Source organism: Eulemur rufifrons, chromosome 30 (assembly GCF_041146395.1).
Source record: "Eulemur rufifrons isolate Redbay chromosome 30, OSU_ERuf_1, whole genome shotgun sequence".
Lineage (NCBI taxonomy): Eukaryota > Metazoa > Chordata > Mammalia > Primates > Lemuridae > Eulemur > Eulemur rufifrons.
Genome location: NC_091012.1, coordinates 92,146,740 through 92,165,569, shown reverse-complemented (window position 1 = coordinate 92,165,569; position 18,830 = coordinate 92,146,740). Strand labels below are relative to the sequence as shown.

At 36.9% G+C, this 18,830-nt stretch overlaps 1 protein-coding gene across 4 annotated transcripts in view; it reads left to right on the top strand.

Annotated features, from left to right (window-relative positions):
• The window catches only part of EDA (ectodysplasin A), a 305,132-nt gene that overhangs the window by 254,381 nt on the left and 31,921 nt on the right, over nt 1–18,830 (top strand). The gene's annotated exons all lie outside the window — the stretch shown is intronic.

The following is an 18,830-nucleotide window of genomic DNA, read 5'->3' as shown; positions in this document are numbered from 1 at the left end:
GCTGCACTCTCCTCTCAGCTAGAAGTGGCCTGCCCTGAATGCTCAAGCTCTGGGAAACCCACAGTTCCCCCAAGGCTGCTGTAGTCCAAGTGAGTGCTGGGGAGTGTTGGTTGTGGATCCAGTGATACAGAGACCTAAGGGCTGAGATTGCTGGGTTGGGACAGCTGCAGAAATGCTGCCTGTCTGTGAAGGGAGGGAAATGAGCTGCACCTTCCATATAAAACCTGGGTGCAGTGAGCAGAGTACAGTTGGGGTTATATCACCCTGAAAGCCTGGAACTGGTTGTCCCATAGCACACTTATGCTAAAAGTTTGTGCTTGGGAGCAGAGGCAGCTATGTCCACAGCATTGGGTGGTTGTAGGAGGGGAGGTCCCCATCTCCACGTCCTGTTCCAGACTCCAGTGCTGCCTCTGCTCTGGGGTAAGGACACTCTCCTACCCTATGGACTCCTCTCTGCACTTGTATCTCCACTGGGAGGGATGCAGACAACTTCATATCATGAGCCAGGAGCTCTCAGGGTCAAGAAAGTTCACATTCCTCCTTCCTCTGTCCTAAAAATCATCTAAAAAGCATTCATGGCACTTTGCAGTCCCCTTGGGGCAGCCTGCCCTATGGGTCAGAACTCTGGGAATGCTGCTGCTATCCTGTGTCTTCTCCCTGTTCCTTTGTGATTGTCACAGCCAAGCAGGTGCTGGGAAATGTTCATGTGGGATCCAGTGACAGGGAGACCAAAAGGTTGTGACCCCCCTGGCAGGATAGAGGCATCCAGCATGTGCACAGGGAATATGGTGCCCACCATCTCAACTCAGGTCTATGGTAGGGGAAGTGACCTGACACAGGCCCATAGCCTGGTGCTCTGCTGCCAAGAAGCTCTCAGTTCGCCTATGGAAGCAGCACCTGGATTCATAAGGGTAGAAGGCTCTCTGACAGATTAGGAGCTGGCAAACTGCCACAAGTGTGAGGGAGAAAAAGTAAACACTCCCACCTACCTTTTCCAATGGACTCTGAATCCCTCTGGGGGTCAGTCTTTGCCAAAATCTTCCTCCTCCTTGTTCTACTCCACAACTTCTTCCCATGGGATCTCTGGTAAGGGTAAGTTCTGGTACCTTTCCCTTAGTATTTCACCTGGGCTATGCTTTTTCACCCGAAACTTTTTGTTCTTTTTCAGATGATCTGGTGATTGATGTCTCTAGTTGGCCATCTTATTTATCTATTTCTTTATTGATCACGTGTTTGTCTTGCTTCCTTCTCCTATTAGATTGGCAGTTCCTTGAGGTAAGAGACCATGTCTAGGTCTAATGCCAAAGCAATATAATATACATGTTCAGAAAATACTTACTAACAGAAATATTACCAAGAATTCATTTCCCAAACACTGCCTAGGTTTATTTTATGCTATTCATGCTTTTCTCTAAAAGCCGTAAGTGCACATAGTAGTAAACTTGTGTTCAAAGATCACAAAAAGATAAATTGGAGCTAGAAATACAAATGGAAAACATGCAAGAGTTTTAATCATTAATGGCCTATTTATATATTTTCACATTTTAGTTTACTTTTGCTATATAAAAATGTTTCCTGTTTATGGGCATATTTATGGAATACTGTACAATCTTATTATTTATTTATTAGAGCATTTAGTTGGAAACAGATCTGGAATTCAGATCTAGTTCAACTAGCTATGGGACTTAGGTGTATCAAATCTGTTTTAATTTATTGGGCAATGGAAGGAGATGGCCTAGCACCCATCCTGATAACCTCAGAAGAGTATTGACAAGTTCAATACATTAGAAATATATCAGAAAGTACTTTGTAAATTAAACACCATATAAATATGAGGTTCTTTAGATGTTATTACATTTGCAGTTCCAACATTCAGGTGAACATTTCCTGTTAGCTTCCCTTATAGGTTGAGGATGTAGCCATAATGTGCTTTGGCCTTTGTCAGTATAGTCAAAAATGCCAGCCTTTAGACATAAATGAATTTTATTTGAAAAAGTGATACTAGCTCATTTTTATCTTTTAAAAAAATTAAAACAGAATGTTTTATTAAAATAACTATAGTAGATTCTAGTTATTAGCCCTTTGTCAGGTATATAGCATATGAATATTTTCTCCCATTCTGTAGGTTGTATATTTGCTCTGTTGATTGTTTCCCTGGCTGTGCAGAACCTTTTTAATTTAATCAATTCCCATTTTAAAAGTGGGTAAAAGACATGCACAGAAGTTTTTCAAAAGAAGATAGACTAACGACCAATAAACATATGAAAAAATGTTCAATGTCACTAATCATGAGAGAAATGCAAATCAAAACCACAGTGAGAGATCACCTAACCCCAGTGAGAATGGCCTTTATCAAAAAGTCCCAAAACAACAGATGCTGATGTGGATGCGGAGAGAAAGGAACACTTATATACACTGTAGGTGGGATTGCAAACTAGTGCAACCTCTATGGAAAATATTATGGAGATTCCTCAAAGAACTAAAAGTAGACCTATCATCTGATCCATCAATACCACTACTAGGTATTTACCCAAAGAAAAATAAGTCATTTTATCAAAAAGACATTTGCACTCAAATGTTTATAACAGCATAATTCACAATCACAAAGATGTGGAATCAACCCATCAGTTCATGAGTGGATTAATAAAATGTGGTATATGTCTACCACGGGGTACTACTCAGCCATTAAAAAAATGAATTAATACCTTTTGCAACAATCTGGGTGGAACTGGATACCATTATCCTAAGTGAAGTATTACAAGAATAGAAAAACAAACACCACATGTACTCACTATTAAATTGGAAATAACCGATCAGACCTCATGTACACAGATGGAAGTAAAACTCAATGGAAATCATGCAGGTGGGAGAAGGAGAGGATGGGTGAAATCATACCTAACAGGCACAATGTACACTATCTGGGTGATGGACACAATTATAACTTTGATTCAAGCGGTACAAAAGCAACCCATTAACTAAAACATTTGTACCCTCATAATATGCTGAAATTAAAATTTTTTTAAAGAAATATAAAAAACTATAGTAATAGAAATACTGTATTAAGTATGATATATACACAGCAAAATCCCAAAGTACTTAAATGATACTTTCCACACTAATGATAATGAGGATTATTATAATCCTCATTATTTTCTTTTTTATAGCAGCTTTATTGAGATACAATTCACATATCATACACTTTACCTATTTAACACGTACAATTCAATGGTTTTTAAAACATTCTCAGTGTTGTACAATCATCGCCATAATTAATTCTAGAATATTTTTATCACCTCAAAAAGAAACTCTGTAGCTATCATCCCCCAACTCCCCCATTCTCTCCCACAGCCCTAGGCAACCAAGAATCTACTTTCTATTTCAATAAATTTGCCTATTCGGGACATTCTATGTCCATGGACTCATACACTGTGTGTTCTTTTGTGTCTGGCTTCTTTCTCTTAGCATAATGTTTTCAAGGTTCAGCCATGTTGTAACATGTATCAATACTTCATTCCTGTTCTTATTGTGGTAAACATACATAACATAAAATTTACCATGTTAACCATTTTTAAATGTACAATTCAGTGGCATTAAGTACATTCATAATGTTGTACAACCATCGCCACTGTCCATTTCCAGAACTTTTTCATCCTCCCAAACAGAAACTCTGTATCCATCAAACAGTAACTCCCCACATCCCCTTCCCCCCAGTCCCAGGTCCCCTCTATTCTACTTTCTGTCTCTATGACTTTGACTTCATATAAGTCTAGGTACTTCGTGTAAGTGGAATCTTGTAATATTTGTCCTTTTGTGTCTGGCTTATTTCACTTAGCATAATATACTTAAGTTTCATTCATGTTATTGCATATATCAGTACTTCATTTCTTTTAGTGGCTGAATAATATTCCATTTGTGGATATACCATATTTTATCCATTTATCAGTTGATGAATACTTGGGTTTTTCCACTGTAGGATATTATGAATAATGCTACTATGAACATTTGCATACAAGTTTATGAAAATATGTTTTCATTTCTCTTGGGTATGTTCCCAGGAGTGAAACTCTATGTTGAACATACAACTCTATGTTCAGCCTTTTAATGAACTGCCAGACTGTTTTCCAAAGCAGCTGCACCATTTTACACTCCCAAGAATAGTGGATGAGGGTTCTGATTTCTCTGTATCCTCACCAACACTTATTATTTGTCTTTTTGATTATAGCCATCATAGTGAGTGCAAAGTGATACCCCATTGTAGTTTTGATTTACTTTTCCCTAATGACTAATGATGTCAAGCATCTTGTGCTTATTGGCCATTTGTATGTTGTCTTTAGAGAAATGTCTATTCAGATCCTTTGCCCGGTTTTCAAGTGAATTATTGTCTTTTTATTATTGAGTTCTGTATATATTCTGGATCCAACTTCTTACAAGATATGATTTGCAAATATTTCCTCCCATTCTGTGGGTAGTCTTTTCACTGTCTTGTTGGTATCATTTGCAGCACAGAAGTTTTTAACTTTGATGAAATCCAATTTATCTATTTTTTCTTTTGTCACTTATATTTCTCATTTTTATGTTTATATTATAACTTAGGAGAGTCCAGGGTATGTTTTTTATTCTCAGATTATTTGATATTCAGTCACAATTCTAGGGGCTCTGTGATTTTACTATTATTTCATGGCTCCATAGCTTTGACAATGGTAGTCTGTCTAGCTTTTCCATCTTAGCTTCTCTCATAATTGACTCCCTGCAGAACTGGATGGTCTAAACTGGGAGACAAGGAGTCAGTATTTTTTCTCCCTCACTCTTCTGTAAGGAATATTCCTTCCTATCTTGCAGTTGTCAGAAATGGAGTGAGATTATAGACATAGAAGTATATCTGTACCTTAATATCTAACCAACCTATACATGGTTTCTTCAATAATTGACTGTGTTTTGCCTACATAGATCAACTATAATAAGTATTCTGTAACACTTAGCTATGATGTTAGCTGTTAGGCACTAGCAAGCTGCACTTTTTCTGCATAGCTTAGTTATAGAATACCTCAGCAAAAGAATTTGAGCTGATTATTTAAAAAGAACAAATTTCTTCCAGAACAATACTCTTACACATTTAAATTAAAAAAATCTTAGATGTTCTCTAAAGTTCCTCTCAGCTGTGACACTATGTTAATTTTAAGCAGAGAGTTAAAATTATTTCATAAAACTATTTAACATATCTAATTTATTCTGGACTAAATAAGTCAAGTGCTGTAATAAAGACCTCAAGCTATGTTCTAAAAATAACTGTCATCTATTGCATTCTTACTATGTTCCAGGCACTGCAGTGGGCACTCTAACCCTCACATCATCCCTGCACATGAAGTGAAAGTTATTCTCATTTTACATATAGACATGAACAACAATTTCAGAGATGTTAAGTAATTTGTGCAGAGGTATAGGTGGTAAGAAAAGATAAGAACAACAATAAAGCCTTCTTTGTCTTATTTTGCCCCTCTGGACAAATTTTTTTTTTATCTTTTTGATGCTTCTAGACCTGATTTCAACTGTAAAGTATTTGTGTTGACCTTGTCTTGCCTTCGTCTTGGGCATGCTGGGCTTTCTTTACAGCTACATGGCTGGAAGCTTTTTCTAGCCATAAGCATTGCATTGGGGTTACAGGGCATCAGCTTATTTTACTGTTTCTTGGTGGAAAAACTTAAAGTGAATATTTTGAATGAAAGTTTAGAATATTAGTAAACCCCCAAGACATAGACCCATCCCCAAACTGCTGTCTCAGTGGTACCAATCTCTCTTTACCACTAGATCCTTTTAGGTCTGTAGGGTAGGGCCTTAAACATTATTGCCAATGGTGTACAGTATCATTATGGTATGAACCAAAGTTTGGCCACTATTTCCCCATTTCTATACTACAAAAACAATCTTGTACTATAGAAATAAACCAGTACTATAGAATAGAAGAGAATTGAGCAGGAAATGTTTAGTTTGCATTGCAAAAAAAAAATTTTAGTTTTTGTTTGTGTTTTCTTGCTTTAAGTATCTTGAGCTTCTATTCTGGGGACTATAGATAGTAAGTAATTATAAATATTAAGATGAAATAACTATATCATTCTTTTTCTGTTCCAAGTGAATGATGGCTCTTTGTCTCAAAAACTGGATTGAACTGAAGGCATGGGAGAAGCAGAAAACAGCCATTACATGGTCAAGTGGGAGAAACAGTAGTTGAATACATAGTTGTTAGAGGTCCGTCACATTCTCTGGAAGCTTTTTCAGACTTGTTGAGCACCAACTTTATACCCTCACTTTATGTGCTTTATGTCACTGAATTTTCATAACAATCCTATAAAATCAGTATTAAAAGTCTCATTTTACAGATGATCAAACCATGGTTCAGAAAGATTATTTGCCCAGAGCCACACAACTAGTTAGTGGAAGATGCAGAGATTGATCCGAGGTCTTTTTGACTCCAAAGCTCCTTCAACTACACTGTCTGCAAATGACTCAGCATAATCAGATACTTGCTTTTTCCTTGTAGTAGCCACTGTCATAATCCACCTGATGCTAATAATGCAGCAGCATCTGAAGCATATTGGTTTGAGGGAGAGGGGAGGTTTTAAGGACCAGAATATGGCATCTAAGACAGGAGTTGTCAAATTGAAGATATGGGTCTCTCTCTTGAAACCATAAATTCGAAACTGTACAGTTTACACAAAGAATCCCAACAAGTAAAAGTCACTAGTACTTACAGCTGAGAGTGTGAGTGTAGGTAGGGAAAAATGTTGCTGCTATTACTTATGAGACATAGAGCAGCTGCTATTGGAACGCCCCCGCCCCAGGGGACCCTACTCCCTCCAGTCTTACTTTTACTTAATAGTAACTATGAATGTTAAATCTTGTTTTAGTCACAAGGAACCAAGTTTCCCTGCCACTTACATCTTTCAACCAAAAAACACAAAGAGCTTTACAAACCCACAAAGGAGCATTGTATAGAAAGAGAACTTGGGCCATACCAAGAGTGATTGGTTTAACATTCCACAAGTTTTCAGTGAAAATGGGAAAGGCAGCTTGCATGCCTTTCCATAAACCTAGTAAATCTCCATCTCTTTTAGTTTCCCTAGACACCCTTTCACTATGGTGGATTCCTTAAATCATTACTACTGTCAGAAATCCCCTTAGATTTCAAAAAAGTTCATTTTTGAAGATGTGGTGTGCTCTGCTGATTTTTTCTTAAAAAAAATTAAACAGAAGGACTTACATTTCCACCAGGATGGGGAAACCCCATTTCTTCTAGGTCCTCCCTCTTACAACTAAAATACCCTGGATATAACATAACAAACGAGACTCTAAAAAGTGGAAAGAAAAAGGCAGATTGCCTCAGAACTGGAGGAACAATGCAGCTGTGGGCCCCTTAGGTTTCCTTTTTGTCTCCCATATATCCCATACAGGGTACTACAGAAGCCTCTAATCCATATCTGCCAACAGGCACAGACATAAAAAAAAAAAAAAACTCTAAGAAAAGCTTGTTCTGCACATCCAAAAGAAGGGGGGAAAGGGTCACCTTACTCCAGCCAAATACCAATGAAAAAAATCATACCCTCCCCAACATCCTCCAATTTCAGTGGGGCCTAGCCAGCAGTTAATCTTCTACTTCACTCCTTCCCCAACAAAAGCAGACAGCTTGCTCTTATTCCACTGCTATGGTAGTGTGGGCAGGACTGAGCAGGCAGCTGATCTTTTCTCCCCCATCCAGCAGAAGCAGATGGTGCTCCCATTCTCCTGCCAGAGTACCGTCAACTTGGTCCAGTGACAAGGTAAGCCATCACACCCACCAAGCAGCAAGGAGAGTTAATGACTCAATGTGAGGCAAGGCTAGTTACTACTATATTTTACCACCCCATCTCCATGTCAGTGGGGCCCTGTGGGTTGGAGGAAAGACTGAGCTTCCACCCCTAACCAGCATCAAAAAGACTGAGCAAGGGGGTACATGTCAAGACTAGCAAGCACTCGATTTTTCCCTCACCCCCCTGGTGTTAGGGAGGCCCAGTGGGAAGCTGAACTTCTACACACAACTTAGCAATGAGACTGAAAGAGGAAGCATGAAGCAGGACTAATCACCATCCCTATCCCCCTGCCCAGGTTTTAGCAAGACCCAGTGGGGAGCTGAACCTTCACCCTCAGTCAGCATCAATGAGGCTTAACAAAGTAGGAAAAGGTGGAGCCAGTTGTCACTCTGCTTCTCCCCCTCCCATCCCCTGGCACCAGCAGGGCCTGTGAGGGAGCTGAGCTTATACTTCCATTCAGAGACAACAGAAGCCAGAGACTTGTGAGTCATTGCCCTACTTTCACTGGGATAGTGTCAGTGGTGCCAAGAGGGTAGCTAAACTTTTCTTCTCACCCATTTGCAACAAGAAAGTATGTGTCATTGCCCCACTGTTGCCAGGGTCATGTCAGCAGGAAGCTGAACATACCCAGCCCTTACATTATACCTCACACAGGGACTTTCTGCTTTAAAAAGATGATTAAATAGGATCCAGAGTCTCATAATATAGTATCCAAAATTTCACAATTACAGTTGAAAATCACTCATGAATCAGAAAAGACACAGACACCAAATCAACAGAAACCAACACCAAGATGAATCAGATTTTATCTGACAAGGATTATAAAACATCCATAATAAAAATGTTCTAACAATCAATTATAAATTCTCTTGAAATACAGACACATAAAATCTCAGCAAAGAAATAGAAATTATAAAAATAAGCAAATAGAAATTATAGAACTGAAGAATACAATAACTGAAAAAACTTACTGGATAGGCTCAATAGTAGAGTGAAGATAACAGAAGATAGAATCTATGAACTTGAGGACAGATCAATAGAATTTACTCAATGTGAGCAACAGAAAGAAGATAGACCAGAAAAAAATGAAATGAGCCTCAGGGAACCAGTGGGACAATAACAAAAGATCCAGCATTCATATCATCAGTGTCTAAAAGGAGAGGAGAGAGAAAGAGGTACTGAACAAAGACTTGAAAAAATAATGGCTAACTTAAAAAGGAAGGCAATTCTGACACCAGCTACAACATGGGTAAAACTTGAGGACATTATGCTAAGTGAAATAAGCCAGTCACAAAAAGACAAATGCTATATGATTCTACTTATATGAGATACCTAAGATTGGAAAATTTGTAGAGAAAATAGAATGTTGATCGCCAGGGGCTAATAGTAGAGGGGAATAGGGAGTTATTTAATGGGTACAGAGTTACAATTTTGTAAGATGAAAAGAGTTTGGGAGATTGGATGCACAACAATGTGAATGTACTTAACACTGCTGAAGTGTACACTTTAAATGGTTAAGATGATAAATTTTATGTTATGCATATGAGTATTTTTTAAGTTTTGCTTAATTTTTTAAAAAGAAATAACAGCTGAAAAATCCCCAAATTTGGCAAAACACTTACACTTAGAGATTCAAGAAGCTAAGTGAGACCAAAATATAATAAACCCAAATAAATCCATGCCAAGACATATCATAATTAAACTTCTAAAAACTAAAAATAATGAAAAAATATTAAAAGCAGCCAGAGAAAAATGATGCATTACTTATAGGGGAACACCGTTTGACTATCAACATATGTATTATCAGAAAGCATAGAGGCCAAAAGAGAATGGTACATTTTTCAAGTCCTAAAAGAAAACAATTGTCAACAATAGATTTTATATCAAAAAAATCCCTTCAGAAAGTAAGGGAAAATAAAGGAATTTTCAGGTGAAGAAAACTAAGAGTATTTGTTGCTAGCAAACCTACACTTTAAAATTGTCTAAAAGAAGTTCTATAAACAGAAATGATAACAAAAAAAGGGTCAGAACTTCAGAAAGGAAAGAAGCACACCATGGTTTTGAAAATAAGGGTAGATATAACAGACTATCCTAGTTCTCGTAAGTTTGTTAAATTGTTTCTGACAATTGAAACAAAAATTATAGCACTTTTTGATGAGGTGCTCAATGCATGTAGAGGAGATACTTAATCCAACACTTCAATTCCTAAGTATATATACCCAAAAGAATTGAAACAGGTATTCAAACAAATATTCAGAGCATTATTTTTTATAATAGTTAAAAAGTAGAAACAAATCAAATATTCATCAACTGATGAATGGATAAATAAAATGTGATATTTCCATACAATAGAGCATTATTCTGCAATCATACTGATGTGCGCTACAACATGGATGAACCTTAAAAACATGCTACATGAAGAAGCCAATAACATATTGTATGATTCCATTTATATGAAATTTCCAGAATAGGTAAATCCATAGAGGCAGAAAAGTAGATTAGTGATTCCTTGTGAATGTGGAAGTGGGAATTAGGAAATGAGGAGTTGAAGGGATAGGGTATCGGATTTCTTTGGTGTGATGATGAATATGTTCTAAAATTGACTGTGGTGGTATTCACACAACTCTAAAAAATTATTGAATTGTACACATTAAATGGATCAATTATATGATATGTGAATTATATCTGTTATCAAAAAAGTAATGATGAGGATTGTAAATGGACCTAAATGGAAGCAAGTTTTCTGTGCTTTACTTGAAGTGCTAAGTCATCTAAACTAGTAGGCTGTGATCAGTTATGTATGTATTGTAATACCTAGCATAACCACTAAGAACTACCAAGAAAACTATACTGAGTGAAATACTCAAAACATAAATAAAGGTGGATTTCTTCAAAATTGCTCAAATTACCCACAGGAAGGCAGGAAAGAGAAAACAGGAGAAATAGGAAATAAACAGAAAACAAAATATAAAATGGCAGACTTAAGTGCTAACAGATCAATAATTACACTAAATATAAATGGCCTAAATACACCAATTAAAAGATAAAGTGGATTATAAAATATTACCCAACTATATGCTGTCTATAAAGAATTCATTTCAAAAAAAATAAGTAGGTTGAAAGTAAGAATGGAAAAAGATATACCATGCAGAAGTTAATGAAAAAGAAACAAAAGTGGTTATATGAATATCAGATAAAGTAGAATTTCAAGCAAAGAAAATTACTAGAGACAGAGAAGGGCATTACATAATGATAAAAGGACATAATCCAAATGTGTATGTACCAAAACACAGAGCCTCAAAATACATTAAACAAAGAAGAAATAGACAAATCCACAAATATAGCTGGGAACTTTAACAACTCATAGCAACTGATAGAATTACTAGGAAGAAAATCAGCAAGGACATAGAACTGAACAACACAATGAGCCCACAGGATCTAATACACACACACACACACACACACACACACACTATTCCCCATAACAGCAGAATGTACATTTTTTAAGCACCCCTGGAACATTTACCAAGATAAATCATATCCTGGGCCATAGCAAAAACCTTATCAAATTTAAGAGAATTTAAATAATACAGAGTATGTTTCTGATCATAATGGAATTAAACTAGCTAACTAGCAATCAATAGCAGAAAAGCAACAAGAAACTGTATAAACACTTAGAAATTAAAGAGCATGTCTCAAAATAATCATAAGCCTAGGAGGAAGTCTCAATGGAAGTTTAAAAAAACAAGAGGAGAAAGAAAGTCTATTGTATGTACTTGTATTTTTATTCTTTTTGTTGTCCTTTCTTCCTTCCCGATCATCCAAGAATCCTTCTTTATCATTTCCTTTCTCTTTTAGAACTTCCTGTAGCTATTATTTTAGGTGAGGTCTATTGGTGACTGATTCTCTTAGTTTTCATTTAATTCCTGAATGATATTTTTACTGGGTATAGGATTCAGGGTTTGACAAGTCTTTTCTTTTAGCAATTGAAAAATGTTGTGCCACTTACTTTATGGCCTTCCTTGTTTCTTATGAGAAAATATGCGGCCATTTGAATTGTTTTTCCCCTATAGGTAAGGTTTCATTTTTCTCTGGCTGTATTCAAGGTTTTTTCTTTTTATTTTTCAGAAGTTTAATTATGATGTGATATTGAGCCAATCAACTGAGCTTTTTATTTTGGTTTTTATTTTTCACTTCTAATGTTTCCATTGGCTCTTTTTTATATCTTTGATTTTTTTAATCTTGGAAAGTCTTTATTTTTCCCTTTTTTTTTATTTCAGAATATTATGGATACAAACATTTTGATTACATGAGTTGCTTTTGTACAGTTTGAATCAAAGTTATAAGTGTGTCCATCACCAGATAGTGTGCATTATACCCATTAGGTGTGAATTTACCCATCCCCTCCTTTCCCCCCCACCCCCACCTGTTTGATTTTCTCCAGTTCCATCCAGGTTGTCACAAAATGTTCACCATTTTTTTATGGCTAAGTAGTATATATATACCACATTTTATTAATCCACTCATGTACTGATGGGCACTTGGGTTGATTCCACATCTTTGTGATTGTGAATTGTGCTGCAATAAACATTCGAGTGCAAATGTCTTTTTGATAAAATGACTTATTTCCCTTTGGGTAAATACCTAGTAGTGGTATTGATGGATCAGATGGTAGGTCTACTTTTAGTTCTTTGAGGAATCTCCATATTTTCCATAGAGGTTGCACTAGTTTGCAGTCCCACCTACAGTGTAAATAAGTGTTCCTTTCTTTCCGCATCCATACCAGCATCTGTTGTTTTGGGACTTTTTGATAAAGGCCATTCTCACTGGGGTTAGGTGATACCTCATTGTGGTTTGGATTTGCATTTCCCTGATGATTAGAGACATTGAGCACTTTTTCGTATGTTTTTTGGCCATTAACTTATCTTCTTTTGAAAATTTTCTGTTCATGTCCTCTGCCCACTTTTTAATAGGGTTGTTTGATTTTTTTCTTGCTGATTTACTTGAGTTCTTTGTAGATTCTGGTTATTAGCCCTTTATCAAATGTGTAGCATGTAAATATTTTCTCCCATTCCGTAGGCTGTCTAATCACTCTATTGGTTGTTTCCTTGGGTGTGCAGAAGCTTTTTAATTTGATCAGGTCCCATGTATTTATTTTTGTTGTTGCTGTGATTGCTTTTGGGGTCTTCCTCATAAATTCTTTGCCTCAGCTGATGTGTATAAGAGTTTTTCCAACATTTTCTTCTAGAATTCTTATAGTTTCATGCCTTAGGTTTAAGTCTGTTATCCATCAAGAATTAATTTTTGTGAGTGGTGAGGAGTGAGGATCCTGTTTCAATCTTCAACATGTGGCTATCCAGTTTTCCCAGCACCATTGATTAAATAGAGATTCTTTTCCCCAGTGTATGTTTTTGTCTGCTTTGTCAAAGATTAGATGGCAGTATGAGGATGGTTTTATATCTGAGTTCTCTGTTCTCATCCATTGGTCTATGTCTCTGTTCTTATGCCAGTACCATGCTGTTTTGGTTACTATAGCCTTGTAGTATAGCTTGAAATCTGGTAAAGTGATTCCTCCTATATCTTTGATTTCTTTGTGGGGACATTCTATTCTTTGTGAGGCTTTCTCTGTTTTTTTATTTGTTTCAAGTTTTTTCATGGTTATTCACTGAATCATTCTTATTATGGCTACTTTAAAAATATTTATCATATAATCCTGTAATTTCTGTCATCTAATTGTTCGCTTCTACTGATTATCTTTTTTTCATTCAGTTTGAGATATTCTTGGTTCTTGATATGATGAATGATTTTTTAACTGAAACCCCGACATTTTTGTAGTTTGTGTTAAGGTGCTGGATCTTACTTAACCTTCTGCTTTAGCTAAAGCTTTCTGTGACACTTCTCTGGTAGGAGAAGAGGAGGTTGCCACCTCATTATTGCCAGGTAGAGATAGAAGTACAGGTCCCACACTTGATCTCCTTTGACACCTGAGGGAGAAGGGACTTCTCATTACTGCTGGGCCAGGGAGGGAGGTCCAACTATCTGTAATTAGCTACCAGTAACTAGACCAGTTTCAGCTACCAAAAACTAGACTGAAGTCTAGTTGCCTGCTGAGGGGGATGAAAATTTCAGCTCTCTACTTGGCCTTCTCAGACACCACATCAGCAGGGTATTGATGCACCTTGTTATAGCTTCATGAGGGTAGAATTCTAGGCCCCCAACTCAGCCTTCACTGGTGAGATGGGGTGGGGCCACAGGTTTTTTCTGTAGTGTTTGGTTATAATAAAGAAGTTACTGTCTAAAAGTTCTCTCTCATGCCTAGTTGGTCCTTTCCTGGTCCTTTGGCTTAAGATAGCAGGATTTTGTTAGGGATCTTTTTTATCTTCTCCTGTTGGTGTTTCTAGGTTGCTGGATTTTCATTTCTTTACAGTATTGTAGCAATTGATTTTGTTTTTTCATTCACAGTGTGATTTTCCTGGTTCTTGCTATCTTGGGATATATGGTACAAAAAGAAAACCTGGAGAACTTATTACCATATTGTTCCTTGGGTCTCAGTGGTCAGTTCATTTTTTCTCTGAGGGTTCTAGTAGTCTGTCCATTTTCTCTCTGTTGTTCAGATACTCAATCTGTCTTCAAGCTTATTATTTCTATCTTCTGTCATCTCACTCTACATTTGAGCCCATTTAGCAAATTTTTTATTTTGGTAATTTTAAATTTTAGTTATATAATTTCTATTTTATTATTTTTTATGACTTATTTTTTGATTTATACTTTTTCATTAGTTTCAAGGGAATTTGTAATTAATTGATGAAGCAATTTTATAGTGCCTATTTTAAAACCTGTGTCAGATAGTTCTAACAATCTGATTCATCCCATTATTGTATCAGTTGATTTTCTTTTTTCATTCACTGTGTGATTTTCCTGGTTCTTGTTATCATGAGTGATTTCTTCTATTGTATCCTGGACATTTTGAATATTAGGAGATCTTGACTCTACTTAAATCTTCTATTTTAACACTTTTTAGATATAGCATGTCAGTTCTGGCCTTACTTTTGTGGGCTATAATTCCATTGACAATTTAGTTTTCTGAGTCCTTTGCAGTGCTACTATTCTATTTTGCTTCATGTTCTGGCTCTACTTGAGCTCCTGCTTGATTCCTGCTGGTAGTACCTGTAGGGACAGAAGTTGCTTCCATGGGCCACCGAGTGTCACTAGGTGGAAAGTCAGGAATACTAGGCCTACAAGACAGGGAGCATTTTTCTCTTGACTATTCTCCAGCCACCCAAGCTGATGGGCTTTCCAATCCATTTCTACTGGTACTTGCAGAGGAAGAAATTACCTAATTGGGCTCCCTTCTACTGCTGGGTAGAGGGACAGCAGGCACAGATTCCGTATGAATCTTTGCCACCGAGTGGAGGTTCAGGAATCTTGGAGCCTGGTTCACCTTCTGCCACTCATTGGATGGCCAGGAGCTACCAGGCCTGGGTTGCCTTCTTCCATTGGGTAGAGGTCTGGCAGGTGCCTAGCCTGGATTATCTTCTGCTGCTGGGTAGAGGGTCAGGAACCACTGGGTCTGGGTAGAGGGTTGGGAGACACCTGGCCAGCTAGCACTGCTAGTTCAAGAGAAGGGTCCTGCCTGCCACCTGCTGGTATGGGACAGGCGCTGAGTTTGGCCTGCCCAGGTTCTACTGTTGCAGTTTCTTTGAGAAGATCAGGTGCCCCTGCCATTGGGTAAGTTTCCCTGCTAAGCCCTTGTTAGGCTTCCCTTTTTCTGATCCTTTGGCTAAAGACAGCAGGCTTTTTTTCTATTTTTGTCTATGTCTGTTGGTGATTTTAGGTTGCAGGCCTCTCTAGCACCCAGTCTGGGATATATGAGTGATAGAAAGAAAACCCAGGGAACTCAGCCCCACGTAGTTACTAAAGTAATGATATCCCTAGGCAGTCCACCTTCTCCTTTCTACTTTTCAGAGTTCTTTTATGATTGTTGAATTATTTCCAGGGTACTTAGTTGTACTTAGAGAGGAGGAGCCATCTTATCCCAGAACCAGAAGCCTGACTTACATATATTTTAAATTGTAATAAATGATATCATATTGTCTTTATGTTTCTTCAGTTTGCTTTTTTCACACAATATCATGTTTTTGAGATTCATTCATTTCAGTAAAGGTAGATATATAGTTCATTCATTTTACATAATGTAGAGTTTGTATTGCATGAATATGCCATAAGTTATTTATTCATTCTCCTTTTGATGGACAATGAGGTTTCCACTCCTCAGTATTACAAACAATGCTGCAGTAAATGGTCTCATACATGTCTCCTGGTGCATATGTGTGAGAATTTATCTGGGTCTAAGATCCTAAGATACAGACAGCATCAACATTATTAGATATTACCAAAGTGCTCTTCAAAATTGTACCAATTTATACTCTTGGCAACAATGCATGAGATGTTTCATTTTATCACATCTTCACCAAAACTTGTGTTGATATAGTCAACTTTTTTCAGTTTTTCCCGTGTAAGTTTGCTTTTTTATCTTGTTTAAGAAATCTTTTCCTGTGCTAAGGTCATAAAGATATTCTTCAATATTTGCTTCTAAAACTTTTAAAATATTTTTTCTCCAATTTAATTCTTTAGTTTGTATCTATAATTTATTTTTGTGTATGGTCTGATACAGGAATGTTATTCTACTTTTTCCAATATGGATAGCCAATTGTCCCAGCACCATTCATTGAAGAGTCCTTTCTTTCCCCCATTTATCTCTAGTGCCACTTCAATCATATTTCACATTCCCATATATGTCTAGGTTAACTCTGAAGTTTAAAAATAACCGCCCAAAAATGAGAATGAGGTTAAGTAAAATATTGAGTTTAAAGTAAGAAACATTTTATTACAAGTCCCCCAAATAGAACCTTAACCTTAAACCAACTTTCTACTAGTAAAGGAACTGTGAGGGTCATGGATAGAGATTAATATTAATAAAATATCTATTAACATTGATTAAGCACTTGTGATGTATCAGATACTGCCAGGCAATTTACTCCTAGGCTCATTTTATTTATCCCTTACAACTTTGAGAAAGAGATGGTATTATTCCCATTTTACAGGTAAGAATACTAAATCTTTGAAAAGTTAAGTTTCCTAGGGCCACACAGCAGGATAGATATATCTCAAACCCAGATTGGTCTAATTCTAAAGAGCTTGGTTTTGCCACTCTACTACACTACCCTCCAAGGAAAGCTGACAGCCCTGAACTGAGGAAGATATGATTTTCCCATTAGGGGTAGACCATATGTGGCAAGTAGAACAGTGCCTTGAATGACCAAATGTTCTCAGAATGACTGCTTTGCTTGTTTGCACCCCAGACTAGAGCAAAGCATCAGCCTAAGATGAGGTCCTACTTCCTCTCCCATCCCCTTCCAGTTTACTTATATCTCTGTCCCATACTTCCCCAACTTAGGGTATATAATTTAGTTGTCAAAGACCCTCCTGCTAAGCTGTAGGTAGCATGGGAGAGAAAAAGTAATCAAAGGGTGGTTAAGGGAGGGCTAAATCATTTATTCTTAGCATTTTTGTACAGGAATGGATTTCACACATTAAAGGTACCAAATGTACTGATGTGATATCAGCCCTTACATGATTTTATCATATTGCCACATTGGATATTGACTTCTTATTGACCTATCATTTTCCCTCCTTTCAATCCAATGTTCATTCCTGCCCAAGACTGTCTTAAAGAAGTTATAATACATGGCAAAAGCAAGAAATTTGGCATCAGATAATCAAAGTTTGAGTCCTGACTCTGCTTTTGGCTAAGGGATCCTACCTAGACAAGTGAACTTCTCTTCCTTGAGCTTTAGGCTTTTTCTCTGTAAAATTCATAGTCTTCTGCTCCTATTGAGTAAGACCTTTCAAAGAAAACCCTTAAAATTACTAGCATTTTAAAATGCAGTAATTGGTGGTTTAATTTAATAGGCTTTGCTTCTAAAACTCACTAAAAGTTACTGTGAGGATTAAATGACATAATAATTGCAAATTCACCTTGTAAAATGCTGTGCAGAGGGAAGTGGCACTGTTCTTACTCATCTTCTATTTTTTATAATAATTTCTGTTCTTGTTATATCTATACCAACAGCACTCTGCTAGATGACTCTAATGCAGCAACCCTAATGCCATTGTTCTCAAATTCATAAGAATCACCCACGACTTGCTTTGTAAATACAGATTTCCTGGCTTTAGCCTCAGATTGTATTTAGTAGATCTGAGATGAGGTCCATAAATCTATATTTTTAAAATCCTCTCCAGACAATTCTTTAAACATAGCCAGATATGGGACCCATATTGCCTGAAATACTTAGCATCATATATACAAAGAAGAATTTCTTGACCCTGAGTGGGATTTGGTATTAAAGCACCTTACAATATGAGGTTGCAACCCAGCCTTCCCCAGTGTTCCAAATTCTTACCCCTCCTAGGTCAAAGGGGACCTGGCCACATAATCTCTTAACATTTCCTTCCACTTCTGTGATTCCAGCTGCATCATGAGTCCTTAGAAGCAAAGCCTGGTAAATTAAACCAGCGATTATTTGGCTTTTAGAATGCTAGTGATTTTAAGGGTTTTCTTTGAAAAGTCTTAATAGGAAAAGAAAACTATGAATGACACCAAAATATTTAGCTGTCTATTGAAATTTCTTTACAGTATCAAATAAAATGGGAACAGATGCAAGTAGACCAGAGCTTGGTTAGTAGGTAACAGATTTATTGGACTTGCTCGTTTCAAAAATTAAGGTTATAAACAACATATGTCAAAAATCTTATAAAACTGCTCTGGAAATCATCTTCCTGGAAAGCCAAAATCCCTGCTAATGTTCTGAATTTGCTTTTCAGAACTGAAAGTTGACATGGTATACATCTGCAGCACTGTTTGAAACAATGCTTTCTTGAAACAGAGCTTACTCTGCGTGGGTGTGCATTCAGTAGCTACCCCAAAGT